Here is a 24,019-nt window from a genome sequence, read left to right as displayed (position 1 = left end):
ATGAAAAAAAAAATCATCACCCTAATAAATCACCTGTCTGCTCTTTGGTGTTACCGAATACGTTTAGTTATCCAAAATCAATATAAGGTATATGCCTACATTATTTCATATGTGGTTTATCTTCTCAAAACTTGTTCTTTAATATGAGTAAATAACTCCCATGTACTTTCCCTCAAGGACACAAACAAAAATGTCCTCTCAATGTAAATACATGAGACAATGTAGATGTTTCTTGATGCTTTGTCGAGATGTGTGAGAAACTCGGAGTGCTGAATGCAGGATTGTCAGGGTACCCTTTCAAGTTAGGTATTAGGTATGATCGAGAATGGGCAACCCCCTTTCAAGTTAGGTATTGGGTGTGATCCAGAAGGGGCATCTCTTCAAAGTAGGTACAGAGTACGATCCAGATAGGGCAAAGTACTGAGTATGATCCAGAATGGGTAACCTGTCAAGTTCAATACTGATTATGATCCAGAATGGGCATCTCTTCAAGGTACGTGCTGGCTTCAGTACAGAATAGGCACCTCTTCAGGGTAGGTTCTGGGTACGATCCAGAATGGGCATCGCTTCAAGTTAGACACCCAATCCAAGTAGATACTCAGTACAATCCAGAATGGACATCTCTTCAAGGGAGGCACTATCTACAATCGAGAAGGGGAACCACTTCATGATAGGTACTGAGTACATCCAGAATAAGCACCTGTTCAACGTTCGTACTAGGTATGATCCAAAATGGGCACTTCATCAAGTTTGATACTGGGATTGACTCAGAATGGGCTTGGGCAACTGTGACTCATTGCCCCCTGCCTGTTTTCATTTAGCCCACAAACTAAGAACGGGTTTTGCATTTTTAAATCATCAGGGAACAAATTAAAAGAAGGGCAATATCTCATGGCATGTGAAAATTATATGAAATTCAACATTTAGTGTCTACACATCAAGTTTTATTGAACATAGCCTTGCCTGTTTGGGTAAGTGCTGCCTGTAGCTAATTCCACTCTACAACAGCAAAACCGAGTAATTACAATGGGGATCCACAAGGCCCCCAGAGCCAAAAGTATTTACTTTCTGGTCCCAAACAGAAAACATTTGCTGCTGTCGATGTCTGGCCTAGCACTTTCGAATACATGAAGGTTAGATTAAGTTTAAAAAACTGTAAAGTGATCTTATTTTACTGTAAAACTATAAAGTGATCTCTTTAATATTTTATAGTACAAATATTTGAAAATGCTCAATAATAAATGATTTGGATAGAGAAAATCCCAAACCACTAAGAACTGACTAAGAAGGCCAAAGCCAAGAAGTTAAAATAAAAGTGAATACATACATTAAAAAAATAAGTTGGGGAATCTATAATTATATACAAACTTGACCCTGAGCTCCAGGCACACTGGCTAAAAATGAGAAGAAACTTTTCCTCAGTCTCTCTCTCTCTCAGGCCTGAGAGTAATTTCTTAAGTGTCTTTCTACCACCACTTGTTATTACAAAAAATACTACTGGTAAGCTTCATGAAATAGGTCTTTGATTAGTAAGAAATTGTATACAGAGAAAGAGTCCCAAAGCTTGGGATCATGGCCAAAGCAGAGGGTGGCACCTATTTAAACTAAATCTGGATTCTTCGTGTTTAAAGCTCCCAGGACCCAGATGGCGTCTGTTTCTCCTTGGAAACATGTTGGAGGGAGATTACTCACATATAATGTTTTAAACCCTGAGGCCTGATTTACTCTAGAAAATGTTTGTATCATGAAGGAGGGTCTCCATCCCAGGGTGCTGCTATTTTCCATGCAGGACTTCCAGCATGCAAATTTATGATACTAAAATAACGTATAGAGAAAGGCTGTGGAAATGAGGAGTAAGGAGTGGTAAGCATCCGTCACTGGGAGGTGAGGTTTTCACTTGAATGACCTAAAGGAACACACTGAGGACCTCAAGCCAACACTGTTCTTTGGAACATTTTAAAATCAGAACCTCAGGAAATCCCTGAGAATTTCATTTCAACTCAGGAGTTCTCTTGAATACGTTATTTTGTTGGTAAACAAGGGCACTATGTCAGCAAAGTTAAAGGAGTTAATGGAATCTGTATTTTGGCCTCTTTTTGCACAAAATAGATGGACCTCTTTCTGTCCCAAAGGAAGAGTCACCCATATTTTGTCCTTAAGTATGCACAATGGTAATATCTTTCCAGAGGCAAAATGTCATGACAAGGCTGGGCGTAGGACACCTGTCCGAATAGCAAACTTGAATTCCTCGTAACAAGATGCAACAAATGGGAAAGAATATGACCTCAATTCTTGCAAACAAATAATTGCCTATTCTAAGTGAACTCAGAGTTTCATTGTTAATCAGCAGAGACAATGACTTTGTCCAAATGGGCCCTCATTGAAAGTTCTCCTGTCATTCTGGAGAAGACCTGGCGACTTGTGAGTTGAACAAAACACAGAGAGATTAAAATATCCAATAAATATGTGATTTAAATGGGGGCCCTAATGAGACCTCCCGACCATTCAGTTACAGAGGATTTCAGTACGTGATGACCAAAACCCTGCTGGAGATCACATTCTTACCCTGAAGATCAGAAGTCTTCATTTCACTATGAAACAGCAGACATGCTGGGAAGTGATGCTTGCCCATCTGATCTGAATTTGTGTGCATTCTTTTCTGAAAGTCACCTTGGGGGGCTTCTCACAGGAAGAGGATGATATCCATAAGACACTAGCCACCAAAGCACATTGCAGCAGGACAGGAAATTCGGGAGAACAAGTACACACTAGTGGCCTCAACTGGAAAGCATGTATCAGGCTCAACCAGAAGCTATGTCTGAACCGCAGACTTGAAGTCAACCTTATTTGTCCCCTGACTCCACATGGACAAAGCCACCTGATTCGGTCCAGTGACTTGGTTCAGGTCTGTGCAGTGTCCAGTATGTCTCTCCACAACAACATCTAGGGACACTCACTAATTTTATTATGGAACAGGTGCTTTCAGGAAAGGCATGTAATTTGTATGAACACTGCATTAACATTATAGTATACCAAATTTATTTATTTTTTAAATGTTTATTTAATGTTTAGAGAGATAGACAGAGCGTGAGTGGGAAAGGGGCAAAGACGGAAGGAGACAAAGAATCCGAAGCAGGCTCCAGGATCTGAGCTGTTAGCACGAGACTGATGTGGGGCTTGAATCGACAAACCGTGAGATCATGACGTGAGCCCACGTTGAATGCTTAACCGACTGAGCCACCCAGGCGCCCCTATACTGTAGCAAATTTATACAAGACATGATGTTCTTGAAATTTTGTACGTCTATCAACTGATACTTATCAATGTCATTCAAGAAAACCGATAAATAAATTATTATGCATGGTGTTATCTTAATGCTACCACTAACTCAATCCATTTCAGTATTATGAACTGTAACATGGACACATTATGTGTCATAATTCAGTAAGAAACTATCAATAATTTGTCCGGATAAAGTATGAATGACACCATAATTTCTAAGGATTAGTGGCCAAATTAATCCTTATATATATCCTTTCAACAGTATCTTCTTAAAAGCAGGTTAATTTTTAGTCTTCCCAAGGACTGGAATGAACTCACAATATTACACACCTACCTTATGATTGGTTACAAGCTATACATATGATATTTTTTAAGAAAAAAAGTCAGAGTTTCCCTAGAGAACATTTAGTGAACTTTGAATTCAACACTCATTCATGATAGTGACCATTACTGAAACAGGAAAAGAAGTAACCATCTTACCCAATCAACTACTACAAACGTAGAGTTCATAGCAAATGCAAGACAGAAATCATTCCTGTTGTACTATGCACATACTATGTACTATGTACTATGTACTATGTACTATGCACATACTATGTACTATGTACTATGCACATAGTATGTACTATGCACATACTATGTAATAACAAAATAAATGCATGCATAAATTGAAAGGATAAGGACTGGAAAGAAAACAAATGAATGGCTTGGAGATGCAATGATCGCTACGTGGAAACCCCCAAATAATCAGCATACCAATTATTGAACAAATGGTAGAATTTACCAGGTTGGGCTACGATAAGATCAATATAAAAGTTTATTGCATTTAAAGTTATCAGAAATGACTTAGAATAAATATTTTCAAAAATTATGGTTTATCATCCAATGTCTGGTACCTTGTAAAGTTCAACATGCTAGAAGTTTATAGAGAAACACCTTACAGTAGACTTAGGTAAATTCTTTGGTCAGGTACAATTGTTGTTTCACAATGGACAATTAATCATTGGAAAGAATGAATAGATTCATCCAGAAACACACCAATACATGTATGGAAAAAGGATATTAATAGAGGTAGCAATGCACTAACTTGGGGACTCATCAATTAATATGACGGGATAATTGGTGATCAATAGAAAAACTAAAGGAAAAGGACTACTTTTCATGTCTTTATTTTTTTTAAGTTTTATTTACTTATTGAGAGAGAGTGCACACGGGACAGGGTTAGGGAGAGAAGGAGAGCGAATCCCAAGCAGGGTCCACTCAGCACAGAGCCTGACCTGGGGCTCGATGCCACAATCACAAGATTATGACCTCAGCGGTATGAAGAGTCGGATGTTTAATGGATTGAGCCACTACCCACACACGCCTGGACTTTTCCTCTCATGTCTTTTTTTTTTAAGAGCTATATTTGCATAGTGAAAGCCATGACTTATTTGTGAACTATATCTCTGTGGTTTTTAAAAAAATGTTTATTTTTGAGAAACACAGAGAGAGACAGAAGGCGAGTAGGGGAGGCACAGAGAGAGAGAGAGAGAGAAAGAGAGAGAGAGAGAGAGAGAGAGAGAGAGAGAGAGAGAGTCAGAGACGCAGAATGTAAAGCAGGCTCCAGGCTCTGAGCTGTCAAGACAGAGCCCAACACGGGGCTCAAACTCACCAACCATGAATCGTGACCTGAGCTGAAGTCGAATGCTTATCTGACTGAGCCACCCAGGCACCCCTCATTTTATATCTTAAACAAACCTCATTACTGATAGATGAAGGACATGAAAAAGAAACCTGTTACAGGATTTTATGAGAAAATATACTGTAATGTTTCTTGGGGTAGGGAAAATATATTTTGGACCTAATCCATCAAGAAATACCCAACATTCTATTAGATAGGTTGTTCTGCCTGTGATATTTATTGGGTTCCCTTCAGCTTTAAAAAGCTCATGTGTACATATGATTGAAACAATCTCATTCTATACATAAAAGCATGTTCCATTAAGAGCAAATGCCTTACTCATTCTTCCAAATTTTCCAAGTTTCAGGCTTACAAGTTTCTAACTTAGTGAAAATGCTCCCTGGATACTGCTGAACAATTTTGTAAATTGAGTTTGTGAACTTGACCCTGAGTTCCTCCAAAGAATTGGGTTTTGATGAATGAACAATCAGACTAAGGTATCTGCATCAATCCTCTGTTCATATACAATTATTAAAACTTAAAATTGCACATGGCCTTTATGACTCCCCCTCTAATTGGGATGTGGTCAAAATGGACTATTCCCCCAGCATGGATCTGGGAAAATAAAGGGCTTCTGTTTGTAACTATGATGTGGAGAATGGAATAGGTTCCCCTAGCAATTAAACCATTAGGGGAATAAAAAACAGCTCTGAAATCATCCTATGTTTCAGTTAAATATGTGCAGAAGAGGGGTGCCTGGGTGGCGCAGTCGGTTAAGCGTCCGACTTCAGCCAGGTCACGATCTCGCGGTCCGTGAGTTCGAGCCCCGCGTCGGGCTCCGGGCTGATGGCTCGGAGCCTGGAGCCTGTTTCCGATTCTGTGTCTCCCTCTCTCTCTGCCCCTCCCCCGTTCATGCTCTGTCTCTCTCTGTCCCAAAAATAAATAAAAAAAAAAAAATATGTGCAGAAGAATCTCCAAAGAACATTTTTGTATACAAGCTATGCCATTTTTAAAAGACACCGTAGGAAAGAGATCTGCGTGCAACGCCCACTGATACGCACAGATAAATGACTGTTGCCCAGGTTCTGTAATTGTGATACTGTAAACTAGCCAGATCTCTCCTAAGACCCATAGGAGCAAGACATTTCATTTTTGAAAACTCTCTAGCAAAAATATGTTTTTAATAATACAACCCTAAGTGTTCACTCTCATGGTCCGCACTGCGGTGTTTCTATCATGAAGACCGCATGGGAGGTATATACCGCCTGAAGCCAGTTGCAAGAACATAGGTGCAAACTTAGCCAAGGAAAGCCTTAGAACTCATTCTCCAGTCTAGAAAGAATTATTCCTGTACATGTCTTTAGGGACGCCCTTCTTCTGCCCCTAGAAACACAATACATAACTAAACTTTGACTTCTCTTCAACCTTTCACCAAAATGACCTACATGCCAAGGTTACTGTGTGGGCTTTATTGAAAAAGCAACTTGTTAATTCATATTTTACCTAGTTGCTTAATTAACAGAGAATGAGATGAAGCATCTGCCTACATTCCATTGTCTCTTCCCCACTTGAAAATGTTTTCATTCTATACTCAGATGTGCAAAGAAATGTTATGACATCTTGATTTATTGAAAAGTAGATCTAATCCTCCCCACTTCATTAAGAGAGGGAGATGATCACACACTGTCAACCTATCAAATCTGAGCAGGACAGTTCCTTCCATTCATGTTCTTACATGCCTTGGTCTTTTGGATAAGGGCTCAGTCTACCATGGCCCCACTAAGAAACGCTTATCTCCAAGATGACATCTGTGTCCATTGGCAAACCACCATGACTTCATGGTGCTCAGGAGAAGGAAGACTGGGTACACATTGCTTCCCTGAATGCTCACACAGAAACCCGTGTGGTCTGGATCCTGGACTTGGTCGTATCTGTGTCATCTATCCTGCTGGGAAGGTGTGCCATGCACCCCTGGTCCCCAAGCCTGTACACGGAAGCCTTCACTCCCTCTCTGCAGCCTCTGTTGACCCTGTGCCCTTCTCAGCACCTCTGTACCTCCCCATTACACTTACATAAACTTCTACATTCCCTACATGTCACACAAAAGTTCAGGTGAGCCATACCCCACTCCTCCAACCTATGAAGTCACAACTCTCAGGCAGTATCTCTGTATCCTTCCCAAACCATGAGAGACCACAAGCCATTGTGACAATTGGCTTCCTTTGAGAGCACTGTCATGGCCCCAGTAGACGCCAGGGAGACAGGCTCTAGCATTCCAGGACATTTTCAGTTGGGGAAAATGAGGTTTCTAATCACTACACACTGTAGGCTTCTCAATTCATTACCTGTGTCTATCTCATATCCCCCTTCAAGAAGGTGCCAAGAAGCCAGCCCAGTCTAAGAAGTGCTATGGCATGAATGTTTGTGACCAACCAAAACCCACCTCTAAATACTTTTCCCTACTGGGTTGGTATTTGGAGGTGAGGCCTCTGGCAGGTGTTTAGGTCATAAGGGTAGAGCCCTCAAAATGGAATTAGTTCCCTTATAAAATAGACCCCAGAGAGATCTCCCACCCCTTTGGCAATGTGAAGACATAGCAAGAAGACGGCCATCTACGAACTAGGAAATGGGTTCTCACAAGACACTGGATCTACCCGTGCCTTGATCTTGGGCTTGCGGCCTCCACAACCACAAGAAATGAATTTCTGTTGCTTATTAAGCCACCGAGTCCATGGTATCTGTTATAGCAGCCCGAAAAGTATGAGACAGGGGCAGAAGTTTTCAAGACACCACTGAAGAAGCCAGATTTGGCCAGAGATTGCTATCGACAATTCTTATTCAAGTCCTCTGAGAACCAAATTAATGAAAACAAAAATATTGTGCTAGTTAGTCACATTTTACTTAGCAAAGAACATCACTGGGTAGAAGAATATTCACTGGGTTTCCAGACAATTTCATCTCATGCCTTCTGCACTCTTTTCTTTAATATTTAATGATGGAGCCACCCCCAAGCAATATGTACCAGCCAGGTACTAAAATGATACTCCATGCTGTTCCTCACACCTGCAGATAAAACCCTTCCTACAATGACATTCAAACAGGCCTGCATTATACCTGAGTGGAGGTCAAAGTATTTCATGCAGGACCAAGCTTGGGAACTGATCATTTATCCATTTTCAGGCCCCTGGGAGTCCTCTATTCTGACCCACTGCAAAATTTCAATTCTGGGACTGCTGGGCAAGAATGTTTTGTCTGGACGCACAGAGGGATCACTAGAAGAATTACAGCCCACTGTCCAACGAAGTCCAATATTATAATCTGATAAAATGAAAGAGGAAGTTGCCTGGTGGAAAGTAGGGGATCCTTCACAGGGCTGTGAGCAGGGCTCGGCACAGTGAGGTCTGTGGCTGCCGGCCAGATGAACTGTCCACATAATAGCATCTGAGCGGTTTAAACGCTACAACCTGCCATGGGCATCGTATCTTCCTAATTAGAGATAACTCCTCTGAGCAGGACCGTGTTGGCAGACATAAAAGACGATGTGGAGCCCAGCCATCTCGCTCGGATTTGAAATGAGGCTCTGGATCCCCCATTGTCTTTGGGCGAATGCAGGGCACCAAAGCAACTGCTTTCTTGCAAAATGTGTAGGGCGACAGAAGGGAAAGAGAAGTGGGACCTGCCCACAGAGAGACACATGTGGGCATCCAGGTACAGCTGGCAATGGGGAATGGAGACAAGGAAGCAACTACATACACCCAGGGGGCCGGGGCAGGGCCAACAGGGATGGAAATGGACATGCTGTCTGCAGGAAAAGGTGCACAGGTATCATGGAGCCCACACCACAGAACAAGGAAGAGGCAGGGCAGGGACTCTGTCATTTGCTAGGTGTTTTACCAGGTGACAGATTAACCTCTTGCGGGCCCAGTTTCCTCATGGACAAAGTGAGGACCCTCATACCTAACTATCAGCATCACCTGTAGGGTCAGACACAAATCCTCACCACAAATACTGTCCTAGGTAGAAGCAACTTCTTTTTAAGGACACTAATGCGCAGAGAGGGGCCAAGATGGTGGAAAGGCATGGGCATTTTTTTGCATCTCGTGCCTCTGAAATGCAGCCAGATCAACACTACACCATCCTGCACACCTAGAAAACTGATTGGAGGATTAAGACAACAATCTGCACAACCTGAAGAGAATTGAGCAGGTACGCGGTGTGGAGAGGTGAACTGGGGGAGACAGAAGCCAAGGAGGGCAGGGAGAGGTTTTTGCTTGCAGAGACAGGACAGAGATGCAGTGGGGGGGGGGGGGGGGGGGGAGGGGGCGGGGGGAGAGTACAGAGAGCATATATGAAAAGACCCAATGCTAATACAATCCCCAATGGGTAAAAACTCAGAGCTTTCTCCCCTAAGGTCAGGAACAAGACAGGGATGTCTGCTCTCGCCACTGTTATTCAACATAGTATTGGAAGTCTTAGCCTCAGCAATGAGACAACACAAAGAAATAAAAGGCATCCAAATTGGCCAGGAGGAAGTCAAACTTTCACTCTTCACAGATGACATGATATTCTATGTGGAAAACCCAAAGATTCTACTAAAAAACTGCTAGAACTGATCCATGAATTCAGCAAAGTTTCAGGATATAAAATCAATGCATAGAAATTGATTCCATTCCTATACACCAATAATGAAGCAACAGAAAGAGAAATCAAGGATTGATCCCATTTACAATTGCACTAAAACCCATAAAGTACCTAGGAAAAAATCTAACCAAAGAGGTGACAAATCTATACACTGAAATCTATAGAAAGCTTATGAAAGAAATTGAAGAAGACACAAAAAAATGGGAAAAGATTCCATGCTCCTGGATAGGAGGAACAAATATTGTTAAAATGTCAATACTACCCAAAGCAATCTACATATCCCTATCAAAATAACACTTGCATTCTTCACAGAGCTAGAACAAACAATCCTAAAATTTGTATGGAATCAGAAAAGACACCAAATAGCCAAAGCAATCTTGAAAAAGAAAACCAAAGCAGGAGGCATCACAATCCTGGACTTTAAGATGTATTACAAAGCTATAATCATCAAGACAGCATGGTACTGGGACCAAAACAGACACTCAGCTCAATGGAACAGAATAGAGAACCCGGAAATGGACCCACAAACATATGGCCAACACATCTTTGACAAAGCAGGAAAGAATATCCAATGGAATGAAGACAGTCTCTACAGGAAGTAGTGCTGGGAACACTGGACAGCGACACGCAGAAGAATGAACCTGGACCACTTTCCTACACTGTACACAAAAATAAACTCAAAATGGATTAAAGACCTAAATGTAAGACAGGAAGCCATCAAAATCCTCAAGGAGAAAGCAGGCAAAAACCTCTTTGATCTTGCCCGTGGCAACTTCTTACTCGACACGTCTCCGGAGGAAAAGGAAACAAAAGCAAAAATGAACTACTGGGACCTCATCAAAATAAAAAGCTTCTGCACAGCAAAGGAAACAATCAGCAAAACTAAAAGGCAACCGACAGAATGGGAGAAGATATTTGCAAATGACATATCAGATAAAGGGTGAGTATCCAAAATCTATAGAGAACTTATGAAACTCAAGACCCAGAAAACAAATAATCCAGTGAAGAAATGGGCCAAAGACATGAATAGACACTTCTCCAAAGAAGATATCCAGATGGCCAACCAACACATGAAAAAATATTCAACATCACTCATCATCAGGGAAATACAAATCAAAACCACAATGAGATACCACCTCACACCTGTCAGAACGGCTAACATTAACAACTCAGGCAACAACAGGTGTTGGCGAGGATGCGGAGAAAGAGGATCTCTTTTGCATTGTTGGTGGGAATGCAAACTGGTGCACCACTCTGGAAAAGAGTGTGGAGATTCCTCAAAAAACTAAAAATAGAACTACCCTACGACCCAGCAGTTGCACTACTAGGCATTTATCCAAGGGATACAGGCATGCTGTTTCGAAGGGACACATGCACCCCCATGTTTATAGCGGCACTATCAACAATAGCCAAAGTATGGAAAGAGCCCAAATGTCCATCGACAGATGAATGGATAAAGAAGATGTGGTATATACATACAATGGAGTATTACTCGGTAATCAAAAAGAATGAAATCTTGCCATTTGCAACTACGTGGATGGAACTGGAGGGTATTATGTTTTTGGTTTTTTTTAAAATTTTTTTTTAACGTTTATTTATTTTTCAGAGAGAGAGAGACACAGCATGAACAGGGGAGGGGCAGAGAGAGAGGGAAACACAGAATCGGAAGCAGGCTCCAGGCTCTGAGCCATCAGCCCAGAGCCCGACGCGGGGCTCGAACCCGCGGACCGCGAGATCGTGACCTGAGCCAAAGTCAGACGCTTAACCGACTGAGCCACCCAGGCGCCCCTGGAGGGTATTATGTTAAGCAAAATTAGAGAAAAACAAATATCATATGAATTCACTCATATGAGGCATTTAAGATACAAAACACATAAACATATGGGAAGAGAAGCAAAAATAATATAAAAACAAGGAGGGGGATAAAACATAAGAAACTCTTCAATATGGAGAACAGAGGGTTACTGGAGGGGGTGTGGGAGGGGAATGGGTTAAATGGGTCAGGGGCTTAAGGAATCCACTCCTGAAATCATTGTTGCACCATGTGCTAACATGGATGTAAATGATAAAAAATAAATAAATTTTAGAAAGTATTTGCCTCAAAAAAAAGATAGTACTGCCTGTTTAGTGTAAACATGAGAGACTATTAATTTCTTTGTTTCTTTTTTAAATAATAGGTTTCTTTCGTGCATTAGTTAATAGCATATAGCCATCCAGGGTGTAGGAACCTATTCTTGGTCTGATTAGTAGTGGACATCTACCAGTAAATTCACTTAATATATTAAAAAACAACTTACGGGGTTGATTTCCAGCTTTGTAACTTACTACCTGCCTGACACGCTATAAATTATTTAAGCTCTCAGACTGTGTACTGCCTAAGCTCCATATAGTAAGTGCCTCACGGGGTCTTGTAAAAATTCAAAAATTGCACGTGTAAAAACACCTGGTATGCGTGTATACCCGGTGAATACATATTCTTACATATACATACGTATACACTCATACACGTTTATGTGTCCATAACAATAAATATCATTTCACTGACATTTCTTTGGTCAAAATCTCAGCAAGTAAGACTCTTTTATGCTCTATTTGTCACAGAAAGTGGCCTTCTATTGGTTATCATTTGTGGTGCAGTTTTGTTGTTTTTGTTTAGAAAACATTTTCCAGGGTCACCTGGCTGGCTCAGTCAAAAGACCATGAGATTCTTCATCTTGGGGCCATCCGTTCCAGCCCCATGTTGGGTGTAGAGATTAATTCAATAAACAAATAAATAAGTAAGCTGGAAAGGAAAGGGAAGAAAAGGAAAGGAAAAGAAAAAGGAAAGGAAACGAAAAATAATTCTCCATAGGAGCTCTGTGGACACTGACCCTTGACATAAGCTCCTATCACACCAGGTTATACAGCCGTCCAATTGTTTCAATCCTAAAGGGTTCCACTGCACTTTCCATGTCCGGTTTGCAGGCTCATGTAAGTTTCAGGCCTTCTAAAGGTACAGACAGACAACAACATATAGTATGTGTATCCATCATTTGAACAATACATCTGCTCTCACTGCTATATTCCAAGTTCGAGTGACATCCCATCAATGAAGATACATGTATGTGTGTCCATGGGTTAACATGCTTATTTTCTTATTCACATTCTGTGTTTTGGACATACCCATACCTGATGTTATACTTGTATAGTCATCTCTGTTTTCTGTGTGTGTTTGTGTGTGTGTGTGTGTGTGTGTGTGTGTGTGTGTGTGTGTGTGTGAATGATTTGAGCTACAACACGTCATTTGCGTTTCTCGTTGCCTTTTGAACTTGACTCACTGTTTAGGGTTAACATGAACAGGGAAGGTATTTCTAAAGCTGGTACTGTCCCAGTGTTTCAATTAGTGTACTTTTAAAACCACATTAAGACCACCTGTCATGGCCCACATGGTAAGGGTGTCACAGTACAATTCACTTCAATGTTTGTCTGTCCAGGACAGTGTACTCAAGAAATATGACTGAAGTGACACTGCGGTTCTAATGAAGATCACGCCTCAGAGAGAGCACTTCCTAAAGTAATGGCCCCTTTCAGCTACATAAATGTCAAGGCAAGGCAGGGGGCCTTCAGTTGGTTACAACTTTACACTTCTGTGAGCTTTTTCTGTACCAGACGCTGATTTAGGTAGCAAAACTCAGTGCATTGGATAGACACTGACAGTCTGCTGACACCCTGGCATAACCATTTCTCTCTTTTTCTTAGATTCCGATTTTTGCTCAGTGCTCTTACCAAAAAAAGGTCATTTAAAAAGCATGTGGGGAGCCTGGGTGGCTCAGTCGGTTAGGCGTCCGACTTCAGCCCAGGTCATGATCTCACGGTTCGTGGGTTCGAGCCCCGCATCGGTCTCTGTGCTGACAGCTCAGAGCCTGGAGCCTGTTTTGGGTTCTGTGTCTCCCTCTCTCTCTGCTCCTCCCCTGCTCTCACTCTGTCTCTCTTTCTCTCTCAAAAATAAAGATTAAAAATAATTTTAATAAAAAAATAAAATAAATAAAAAGCATGTTCTATATCTCAGTAGGTGAAATGTTTGATTATTGGGTCATGTTTTCTTTCTTTCTTTCTTTCTTTCTTTCTTTTCTTTTCTTTTCTTTTCTTTTCTTTTCTTTTCTTTTCTTTTCTTTTCTTTTCTTTCTTTCTTTCTTTCTTTCTTTCTTTCTTTCTTTCTTTCTTTCTTTCTCTTTCTTTCTTTCGTACTATTTTGCTTTAGCTTTCTTTGGCAGGAATTACCTTTACGATATTGCATCTCAAAGTTTCAACTTGAAGCAGGAACAATGACTTCAACTGTGGGCCTACTGTAGGTGCAGATTAACAGCTCCCACTCCAAACAATGATAGTCTGAAACCTAACAAGATCACCACGTGATTTTTACATACCTTAAAGTTTGAGAAGCACACAAGCGAGGCATGGCAAGGACAGCTCCGTCTGCAACTTTAGTCCAATGGTTTTAAAATTTGGATACACGTTGGGGCACCTGGGTAGCTCAGTTGGTTAAGCATCTGAGTTTTCATTTTGGCTCAGGCTATGATCTCGTGGTTTGTGGGATGGAGACCCACATCTCGCAGTTGGGATTCTCACTCTCCACATCCTCTATCCCCTTCCCCTACTCATGTGTACATGCTCTTTCTCTCTCTCAAAATCAATAAACATAAATAAATAAAATAAAAATAGGAAACACATTACAAACTGCATTAAGAGATTTAATAAGAGATTTTGTCACACTGTTCTAGGGAGGCGTTGGGATTTTTTTTTTTAAATGCCCATTGTTTAGGCTAATGTGCAACTGCTAACATTAAGAACTGTTTTAATTAGGGGGCGGCTGGATGGCTCAGTTAAGTGTCCGACTTCGGCTCAGGTCATGATCTCACAGTTCGTGGGCTCAAGCCCCGACTCAGACTCTGTGCTGACAGCAACAAGCCTGAAGCCTGCTTCAGATTCTGTGTCTCCCTCTCTCTCTGCCCCTCCCCTGCTCATGCTCTTTCTCAAAAATAAACATTAAAAAATTAAAAAAAGAACTGTTTTAATTAGTATTGAGAAGAAAATAAAAGAAATCCTATGATTTGCAAAAAGAAAATATAAAAATTGGTTTGTATGTATATATGTAACCACACTCAAAATTTTTTTACAAAGAACCAAGGATTTGATCTTGGGTGATTAGAATTAAAAATGCAAGCAGTGTAGGGGTGCCTGGTTGGCAAAACGTGTATGACTCTTGATCTCTGGGTTGTGAGTTCAGGCCCCATGTTGGGTGTAGAGATCACTTAAAAATAAAATCTTTCAAAAATCATTTAAAAATGGAAATAGTATAAAAAACAACATAGATTCGGTGGATTTGAAAATCTATGCAAAGAGGGGTGCCTGGGTGGCTCAGTCAGTTGAGCAACTAACTCTTGATTTGTGCTCATTATGATCTCATGGTCATGGGATCAAGCCCTGTGTAGGGCGCCTCTTGAGTGTGGTGCCTGCTTGGGATTCTCTCTCCCTCCCTCCCTCTGCCCCTTGCCCATTTGCGCTCACACATGCTTTCTCTCTCTCTCTCTCAAAATAAATAAATGATACTTAAAATCTTTGCAAAGAGAACAGAGACAATATTGTGACAAGTGAAACTTTTAAATACTAAGAATGTTTACTCCTAAGTGCCATACAAGCATCTCAAACTTAGTATCTAAGGATGCGGACTCCTACGCACATCAAGATCTGAAGGATTTTAGATTTTTCCCTCTTTGCAACTCAGTGAGGTGCCTGCCACCATTTCATGGATGTTGGCAGAATACATGAGATCTTGGGTCAGAGGTGAAGGAAAGATTATTATTCACAACACATCAAGGAGCTGGAACACTTACCCTGTTTTCATCACTTCCACCTGCCCCAATGTCTTTAGGGGTGAAGCAAATGTGCTAAGATGGGTGTGTACATGTGCTGTGGGTTAGGTTACAGGACAGCAATCCTGAGCTGGAGGAAAATGAAGGTTTATAACAGAAAGTAGACACTGAAAACCACTGTGGTGCTGGTATCTCCCCAGGAAGACATTATTTTTTCTTTGGTTAGAGAGACCATGAGCGGGGGAGAGGGAAAGAGGGAGAGAGGGAAACCCAGCCAGGCCTGCACTCAAAGAGGAGCCCATCGCAGGGCTTGATCACATGACCCTGAGATGCTGACCTGAGCCGAAATTCAGTTGGTCGCTCAACAAACTGAGCTACGCAGGCATCCCACCGGGAACACATTTCTAAGGGAATAAAAAACAGCATACAGAAGTTGTGGACAATTTGGTTTGCTAGAGTTCTAAGTAATTCTAATAGGTTAGGTCATCTAAATGTAATAACAGAAAAAAAATTTAGAGAAAAACTTTGTACTTTTCCATTAGGGCTTCTAACAAAAGAATTTGATCTTTGTGTGTATCTAATCAAGCCAGATTTTCAAACAGTAATTCAAAGATCAGTGGGTATTCTTCCATCAATTTCATTAAACCATCTTTATAAATTGAAGTTTAATAAGTATGCCTTAATATATTAATAAATAGTAAAATATTAATGCTTATGAATCATAATAAAACACTAATGCTTAAAATCTGTAAAAAAGAAGGCACTGACCACACAATTATCTTCTCACATATGAACTTGTTGATGACATAATTGGAAACAATGAGAATGACACCTGCTATCCATTAAGTGAGAATAATTTGCCAGGCACTCCACTAAGTCTTGTGTGTTAACGTCCCTTTAATAAAACCTTTGTGCCCCACTGTTCTAACCATCTAATTTCATGCCTCAAGAGGTAGAGCCTTAGAGAGCCTGCCGAGTTGAAAAAGTCACATTAACTGCATCAAGCTTCTGAAGGCAGGCACACCCGAGTTATCCGCATCCAAACTTATGCTCATGAGAACATAAATAAGCAATAGGTTAAACGTGGCTCAGACACACATCTAATGCTATAGACAAAGTACTTGTTTCTGGAAACACATTCAATACTATAGACAAAGAACTTGTTTCCTATTTCTTGCACCTGGGTATGCTTGAAACAATTACATTGAAACCATTATATCTTTCCTGTAGGTTGAAAACTACTTAAAACAAGATGATACCTGAATTTGTGCCATCTAAGCCTTACAGACAATCACAGTCTATCTAAGGTCTCCTGTATCCTAGAAACACATGTACATTCTCGTGGGTTGACTAACTTCATGAAAACAAAAATCTAAAAATGTGCACAATCTTTTTTTTTTTTTAACTTTTTATTTATTTTTGAGACAGGGAGAGACAGAGCATGAACAGGGGAGGGCCAGAGAGAGGGAGACACAGAATCTGAAACAGGCTCCAGGCTCTGAGCTGTCAGCACAGAGCCCAACGCAGGGCTTGAACTCACGGACCGCGAGATCATGACCTGAGCCGAAGTCGGCCGCTTAACCGACTGAGCCACCCAGGTGCCCCCACAATCTCTTTTTTAAACAACAAAGCTTCTTCTCTGTATTTCATTCACATTTCCCTCCTTATACAGCCACACATTTTACAGCCACATGTTTTCATGGCTGTATGATCTTTCTATCAGTTTACAAAACATTTTTTACTCATTTATTCACTAGCACGGAGTTGGTTTTAACTCTCCTTTTTCATTCTTTTGGGTTATTTCCAAATATGTGTTCATTTAAAATATTTAAACAAATATGTGTTTATTTTATTTTATTTTATTTTATTTTTTAATTTTTTTTTTCAACGGTTTTTATTTATTTTTGGGACAGAGAGAGACAGAGCATGAACGGGGAAGGGGCAGAGAGAGAGGGAGACACACAGAATTGGAAACAGGCTCCAAGCTCCGAGCCATCAGCCCAGAGCCTGACGCGGGGCTCGAACTCACAGACCGCGAGATCGTGACCTGGCTGAAGTCGGACGCTTAACCGACTGCGCCACCCAGGCGCCCCAATGTGTTTATTTTAAAACAGTATTAGACAGTAAAGTACTTATCCATTTTTATGCCCATTTTAAATGTTTTCATCACATGGCCATTCAGAAATTTTGAAGCAACAATGTGTGACTATAGAATTTTCATTATCAACTTAATGGCATAGTGTTACTATCATTATTTTATCCCCCACCCCACTCCACATTGATTAAAGTAGAATCATTTTTTGGCTGGGTATAACCGGTCATGAGGAGCATCGCCCTCGCAGGCAAACTCAAAATCTGCTGATGCACTGTTCACCAACAGCTGGTGGCAAAGGAAAATCTGTAAAGCAGGGCTGAGAAGAAAAGAAAGAAACAAAGAGGAGAAAGCTCTGCAGAACAGAAACAGGAGGCACTCCTCCATCATCGGCCATTTTCCTCACACTGCTCTGTTCAGCTCCTTTCCTTCCTGTCTTCCAACAAGAACCCACACAAACTCTTGAGTCTTTTCCAGTTACATAAACTCTCTAGGGGAAATCTGATTTACTCTCCGCTAGGAATGGATTCTGCCCCAATTCCGACACTCGAGCCACGTATCTTCTCCCACCTGACCTGCTGACCAAAGCAGGGACTGCCCAATTGGCGGGACTTGGGAGTTATGGAGAATTCTCAGACAAGAGAGGAACGTGCTTTGAAGACCTGATATTCATGGATAGGGCCTGGGGGGTCTGGGAAAAAGGCCTGACACTCTGCATTCCTAACAAGCTGTCACGGGATTATCCCTGTGTGGAGACAAGACTTTGAGCCACGAAGGAATAGGCCTCTGATTCTCCAAGTCGGCTGCATATTGGAATCACCCAGGGAGGTTTAACATAGCACTTTAAAAATCTTGAAATTGAGAATTCCAGATCGTCTCAACATGGGCAAAGTTTTCCTCCCCGGTGTCTAGAGACATTTTCAGTTATCACAACGCAGATGAGGGTTGGTTGGTTACCTGTATGGAAAAGGTAGAGGCCAGAGATGCTGTGTAATACGTTGCACAGCACAGGACAAGTCCCCTGAGAAAGCACTGTCCAGCCCCAATGTCAATAGTTGCAACGTTGTGAAACCTTTAGGGAACTCCTACTCCAGATCATGTCTGCTACATGTGCTATTTATTGTCACAAAATTAATTCTGAACAACTTCACTGATGGATGACTGGCTAATGTATGATGAAACATGTTAACCAAGCAACTGGTGTGAATAGTTGCCTTTTTGAAACTGGGAAATGGATTCTGTGTTTAGCTCTATTGTCAAAGACAGTAGGACGGGAGAGCAGATGTCGGCCTGTGTTGGCAAATTTTGGAGTGTTGGCCCTTGAAATCGTTTGTTAATTGAAACCATGAATCCTGCAGGGCAGATTTTTGAGAATGATTCACTGTGCTGTGATGCTTTTAAAAATCAAATTCCTTAAGAAAGAGCTTCTGTGTGTTTTATCACATTATTCTTTGCATGGTGCACTGTAGCTAAGTACTTTATAAACAGAGTGTTTTATGACCGACTTGAAAAGTAAACTATCCTACATCCGCAGGACGAAATTGGAGGGTGGCTCGTACCATTGAATCAAAGAGATAAACTTGGCAGTCTTCAGAAACCAGAGGCACATGCTTCTCAGAGAACCACTCGGGAGGGGCGTTTTATGAATTTTATTTCATGCAGTAGCTTATCTTGTATTTTCTGTATTTCCTTTGGAGCTCTGCAAAAATTCTTCACAGAAGGGAAAAAACAAGAAGAAAACTCTCAGTTGGCATTTTTACTGCAGCACAGAAACCAGATATATGTATCAAACAAATGAAGAGAAAGCAAATTTGTCACCAGAACTCCAGAAGCGAAGAACCCAAAGACTGGAAAATAATAATTATCAGGAAGTTTTATAGAATTTCAAAAAAAAAAAATGGCATTAATGAAACAGCCTTCAGTGCTGATTCAAACCGTTTACTCATAATTCCACCTGAGTAAAAATGTATATGAAGAAGCCAATAACCATCATTTATTTTCTATCAACTTAAAAAAAAAATTTAATGTTTATTTATTTTTGAGAGAGAGAGGGAGACAGAGTGTGAGCGGGGGAGGGCCAGAGAGAGGGAGACACGGAATCGGAAGCAGGCTCCAGGCTCTGAGCTGTCAGCACAGAGTCCGATGCGGGTCTCGAACCACAAACCGTGAGAACATGACCTGAGCCGAAGTTGGATGCCAAACCGACTGAGCCACCCAGGCGCCCCTGACCATCAACTTTTGATGAGTCTGTGTATATATTTGTATGTGTGTGTGCGTGAGTGTATGCACACATACCTCACAGGATGGAATTATGAACGCAGATCTCAGGGGGAGGATTTGTGACCTATCAAATAGTTCAAGACTATTCTACATACACAAAAATCCAGCTGTTTACTCTGCCACCTTACTATATGAAAAAGAGAAAGACAAAGAAAAGAAATAAGAGTAAGTCAAGAATAGAGGATATTGTGAACAGTCTATCATTCCCAACTGTTGAATTGATCAACCAATAGTCAGCACTGATCGGTACATATTGAAAAGCGTTAGGTCAGTACAAAGACTGAGACTCCAAACTAGCATATTTAAATACTTCTAGAAATATTCTGTGTATAAAACAGATTCAGGGGTGCCCTATTGGCTCAGTTGGTTGAGTGTCTGGCTTCGGCTCAGGTCATGATCTCGCGGTCCATGAGTTCAAGCACCCTGACACTCTGCACTGACAGCTGGGAGCCTGGAGCCTGCTTCAGATTCTGTCTCTGCCTCTCTCTGCCCCTCCTCTGCTCGCACTCTATCTCTCTCTGTCTCAAAAATAAACATTTAAAAAATAACAAAAACAGATTCAGACCTTCAAGTACTTCTATTGTTTTCTTCTGCCAAGAAATAAGTTATAGTCTAGTCTTGCCACATTTAAAAATGTTGCCAGTGCACTAGAATGGGGCCTCAGATTTTCCATAAGACCTCGAAGCTGTTCCTCCAAGCAAGGGGTGCCCCAGTCGCCAAGACCAAATTAAAGAACCCCTTAGCCAAACCTAACACGAGGAGCATCGCGGTGGTGGCTGGTGCTAACATTCCACTTTTGCAATTAGACACATCAGCGAAGGACCTGATGCCACATGGTTTGGATAGAGCAGCACTTTTGGCTTTGAAGCATCAGACCAATGCCCCAAAGGAAGCCGCTGATAGGGTCATCTTTGGCACAGTTACATGGGAAGTGAAAACCGGCAGTGTGGCTGGAGAGGCTGGGCTCCGAGCTGGCTTCTCAGACAAGACTCCTGCTCCCACGGTCACCATGCTTTTCATCTCTGCCAACCAACCATAACTGCAGGTATTGGATTGATTGCTTCTGGGCAGTGTGATGTGGTCATGAAGTTACTGCCTGACGTCCCTGTTCACCACTCAAGGAAAGTAAGGAAAATGATGCTTGGTCTCAATAAGGCCAAGATTCTGGGTCAGTCTGAATTTCCGATCATCCAAGCTCCCCGCACTGGTGGAGTTCTGCACTGCTGAGACCATGGACCATTCTGCAGATGGGCTGGCCACCGCTTCTGCAGTTTCCTGACTGGACCAGGGTGAGGACGTGCTGTACTTGCACAGCCTGGCCAAGAAGGCACGGGATGAAGGACTCCTAGCTGATGTTGTCCCCTTCAGACTACCGGGAAAAGATACAGTTCTCAAAGATCAGGGCATTCAGCTACAAATTCTTCTTTCCTGACTGGTGGTGCTTCAGAGACGCTGATGATGGCAGAGGAAAAATCTCTGGCCAGATGTTATAAACCGAAGGCATATTTGAGAGATTTTGTGCATGTGCCTCAGGATGCAAAGGATCCACTTTTACTTGGGTCAACATATGCTCCATAAGCTCCGGAAAAGGCAGTATTAAGAACGTATGGTACTGATGTCTTTGAGTCTCAGGAAGCCTTCTCAGGTCAGCTGGCGGCTGATTTTAAAGCCACAGGTTGGCTTTTGCAAAATACTTGGGAAGAAACACCAAGGTTGGATTACCTCCTCTGGTGAAGATTAACAACTGGGATGGAGGGCTGTCCCTGGCACACTCACTTGGAACCACTGGCTGCCGGTTGGTCATGGCAGCTACCGACAGATTATGGAAGGATGGAGACCAGTATTGCTTACTGGCTGCCTGTATAACTGGAGGGCAGGGTCATGCTTTGCTAGTGGGAGCTTATCCAAATTAATAGAGACAGAGGAGGTGACCTGGACTTTCCGTGCAACAGTTGCACTAGGCGATGCCATTTCGATGCATCACCAAATGCTATCTGCAGTTCCTAGCTCCTCGTAGGAAAATACAATTTGTGGCCACTTGTTAAATTCTTTGGAGTTAAGCCTTGCTAGTGTTCCAAGTCTCCCAGTAATCTTGGCTCACTGTTCTTTGAGGGATTTCTTAGTCACCAGATTCTGATACAGTGATACACTTAAAATTTTAGTTTTAGGGGTGTCTGGGTGCCAAAGGCTTAAAGTTAAGCCACCAACTCTTGGTTTGGGCTCAGGTGATGATCTCACAGTACGTGAGTTTGATCCCCACATTGGGCTCTGCACTGGCAGCTGTGGAGCCTGCTGGGGATCTTCCCTCTCCCTCTCCATCTGCTGCTCCCCTGCTCAGCCTGTCTCTTTCAAAATAAATAAGCAAACATTAAAAGAAATAAAAATAAAATTTTACTTTTATATTTATTTTAAAGAGAGTGGGGAGAGGGGCAGAAAGAGAATCTTCAATAGGTTGCACGCTCAGTGCGGAGCCTTATGGGGGCTTGATCTCAGAACTGCGAGATCATGACCAGAGCCCAAATTAAGAGTTGGACGCTCAACTGTCTGAGTTTGCCACGTGCCCCTACACAGTGACACGTTAATGCAATTGTTTTTGGTTTTTCCGTTTTCATTAAAGACTAAATGAGTGGTTGCAATTTCGGGAAGAGGTTACCTGAAATTTAGAACCATCCTTGTAACATTTGAAAATTATAAATTATAAACATTTGAAAATTATTCCTATTTGTGATGTAAAGATAAGGGTTTCCTATAAAATAGAAACCAATGTGCCTAAAGAAACTTACTTACAAAAAGATAATTCAGAGTTTAAATGTCACTAAAAACGTACAGTCAATATTTAGGCATATAAGTACCATGTAAACCTTAATCAAGTGAAAAAGCATTGAAGAAAATGAAAGAAATTATATACTGTGTTTCATTTTTTCTTATATAAAAAAGTTTAGGGTATTGGTAAATTCCCGAAGTCTATGATGGGGATTTGTGAGTCATTAATATTTACTGAGATGCTGTGAAAACTTTTTAAAAAGTTTTTCAAGGTTTTTATTTATTTACTTTGAGAGAGAAAGAGAAAGAGAGAGGGAGAGGGAGAGGGAGAAAGAGAGAGAGAGAGGGAATCGCAAGCAGATTCCATGTTGTCAGTGCAGAGCCTGATGTGAGGCTTGAACTTATGAACTGCAAGACCATGACCTGAACCAAAAACGAAGAGTTGGACTGAGCAATGTGGGTGCCCCAAAAGCGATACTCTTGATGAATAGCAAGATGCCTTTCTCAGGGGAGGTTATCAATAAAAGTGAACGCATGATTCACGTTTCAAGAGAGTGTTCTGAAGGTCTAGGTTGTAGTTGAAGGGTGACAGATTCGACGTAGGAGAGGGACCCATTAGCCTAGAATACCTTTGCTCCATTGACTAGGTGAGCACATATTTACCTTCCACTATTCAGTTCACCTTCAGATTTTCATTAGCCACAATTTCTGCAGCTACCTCCTCACTACTCAGCACCTGGAGGAACATGCCTGGATCCATGCCAATGTGTGATAAAAAATAATTAGTGCTTACTTATTTAATTGGAGAGTGAGAGAGTACATAAGCACGTGCACCAGTTGGGGGAAAGGCAGAGAGACAGAGAGAGGGAGAGAGAGAATCCCAAGCAGGCTCCACGCTGTCAGCATGGAGCCTGACGCAGGGCTCGATCCCAAAACCATGAGATCGTGACCTGAGCCGAAATCAAGAGTTGGATGCTTAATAGACTGAGCCCCACAGGTATTCTGTGTTGGAAACCTTTTCACATTCACTGCACATTTCACAGGAACACACTGAAATAAGGTAGAATCTGTAGAGAAAGAAAGTGAGACATGAATGTTCTTTGCGGGAGGACCACACAGCCAAGATTGGAATCAGGATCTGAAGCCAAAATGGAGGGTCTTCTGTCTCTTCCAGGAGAGGGCTGCCCAGACTCATTCGGAAGCACATTTTGAGCGGAAACCTGGAATGCTCTCCAGAGCGTTTCAGCCAATGTACTGATAGTGCAAATTGACTAAATAAGAGGTAACAGCCAATATGGATGGAGGAGGTCACCGAGACAATTGGATGAGTTAAACCACAGCCAACTCCCAAATACGACACTGTCCTTGTGCCCACATTTGGATTTTGTGATTCTCCTCAGCCATCTGACTGCATTCCCTCTGGGGTAGAGCTTTGCAGTGGGGACT

General features: G+C 41.7%; 1 non-coding gene and 1 pseudogene across 1 annotated transcript; one reads left to right on the top strand and one right to left on the bottom strand.

The window, feature by feature from the left end:
* The first annotated feature begins 436 nt into the window (after positions 1–436).
* On the top strand, positions 437–21,723 carry LOC131502995 (trifunctional enzyme subunit beta, mitochondrial-like; annotated as a pseudogene).
* On the bottom strand, positions 11,286–11,370 carry TRNAQ-UUG (transfer RNA glutamine (anticodon UUG)). Its single transcript has one exon. It is a non-coding gene; the product is annotated as a tRNA-Gln (tRNA).
* Positions 21,724–24,019: the final 2,296 nt, after the last annotated feature.

The sequence above is a fragment of the Neofelis nebulosa genome, chromosome X (genome assembly GCF_028018385.1).
Source record: "Neofelis nebulosa isolate mNeoNeb1 chromosome X, mNeoNeb1.pri, whole genome shotgun sequence".
Lineage (NCBI taxonomy): Eukaryota > Metazoa > Chordata > Mammalia > Carnivora > Felidae > Neofelis > Neofelis nebulosa.
Note: the sequence above shows the minus strand (reverse complement) of the source record. Positions and strands in the feature narration are given on the sequence as shown.